The following is a 1,870-nucleotide window of genomic DNA, read 5'->3' as shown; positions in this document are numbered from 1 at the left end:
CCAAGTTTGTTGCCTTGTGGGTTTCTGCTAACTCCCCTCCATTGTTTCCTTTCCTTACAGCGGTGCCTTCTCCCGGAGACTCCCTGTATCTCTTCAGCTCAAAGGTGAGCCCCGGGGTCAGTTGTTTCTCTCACTACGAAGAGAAGCGAGTGGCTGCAGCTGGTGCACAAAACGTTAGGGCCTCCAGAGGTTTGATAAGTCTTGTCACCTGTGCGATAGCTTCTCCTGAGACCAAGGTCCAGGTCTAGAAACTCCCTGGCTCTTCATGCCAGCCGGTGTGTGGCCACAGGGAGCACACTCAGCCTTGGGGGTGTTGAACTGATATTCCAGCTCAACCATCATGCACTGAAACACATGCAATGGTGCTGACTGCAGGACGATCACAGACCAGTGGGTATAAAGTCTTTGGATCCAGTGGTGGTGTAAGCATCTCAGCATTGGCAGCGGTCTTCGTGTGGCTGCTCTAGTTCCCCAGGCATGGAGTCTATCAACATAGTGCCATGTGTCTGGTCAGTAGAGGTTCTCTAAGGGAGTGAGCCAAAAGAGAGAGAGAGACAGACAGACAGACACACAGAGAGAAACAGTCAGTCAGTCTGTCTGTCTCCCGCCTTCTGGAATTCTGGAATTCCCTGAATTGTCAAAAGGGCATACCCACATAGGGGCCATGGGTTATATTTTGATTGACAGGCTGGACTCCACTCCTTCAGTCTTAATCATCAGATTGACAAACGATTATATAACTACCACACTAAGCACTGGCATAAAACAACTCTAGTTTGTTTACTGGCAAACTTCAATTCGCTGGGTCTTAAATCAGTTATTCAAAGGGGAAAACTGATTTTCTTATGTAATAATGTGACTGCAGTACAAATTGGACAATAACTCAAGATGGTTACCAGGTAGCATACTTGATTTAAAAATTATTCAAGATCTCAATAATTTCTTTTCAATCTACAAAATATATTCTGATATTCCATATATCCAAGTTTTCTCTCTCCTTGGTGCTCAACCTCATTTATGTCAGAATTGTTCCACTATGCAAGTCCTACTGGTTCAGAAAAATGTTCCATTCTCAAACTAAGAATCAGTCTTTGATCCTTCTGATCATGCTGTGCCGCCAATTTCAGTGCATACTGTCTCTAACCAAACTGCTGCTGGGCCTTCTTTCTCCCTTCCCCCTAGATACTGCTGCATTCTCCCAGTTGCCAGACTGTAACCCTATAACTTCTGCTATAGTGCCTCCTTCTTCTTCAGCTTTCCTCCTCACCTCCTCCTCCCACCTTTGCCTTGCCTCAACCTCCTCCTACCACCTCTGAGCCCACAAGCTATAATCAAATATCCCCTACACTGTTACCTCATAAAATTTCTACCCAAACTCCTCCCTTGCCCATATCATGATTGTCCACTCCTCCCACCTCTCCTCTGTCACCAGTTCCCCTCCAACCTTTGCCATGTTCTAAGACATCTTACACCTGTCCCATACTGCCAGCACCATCGCCGCCTCTCACCCTTTTGTTTTCAGCTCTCTCCAACACAAACACAGCTCCTTCAAACCCAATGGATCTAGCCTCAAATCCTGCCCCCTCATTCCTCTCTGTGAAGTCACAGGAGCAGAGAGGCTAGTAAACGTTCTTATCCCTTGTTAAATTATCAGCCTTAGGAAAATATCTTCGATGTTATACATTAGACTCATACACTTATATTAAAGAATTTAAATATCTCACTCAGTCGTATGACCTTACCTGGCATGACATCCATATGATTTTAACAACTACCTTGACCTCTGAAGATAAGGAGAGAGTCTGGATAGTTGCACAAAAAGTGGCAATGAAGTAAGTGCATGGCCAGAACCGGGATAAGCCTGTGGACT

Source organism: Echinops telfairi, unplaced genomic scaffold (genome assembly GCF_000313985.2).
Source record: "Echinops telfairi isolate 266 unplaced genomic scaffold, ASM31398v2 ScPeMD7_408;HRSCAF=789, whole genome shotgun sequence".
NCBI lineage: Eukaryota > Metazoa > Chordata > Mammalia > Afrosoricida > Tenrecidae > Echinops > Echinops telfairi.
Note: the sequence above shows the minus strand (reverse complement) of the source record.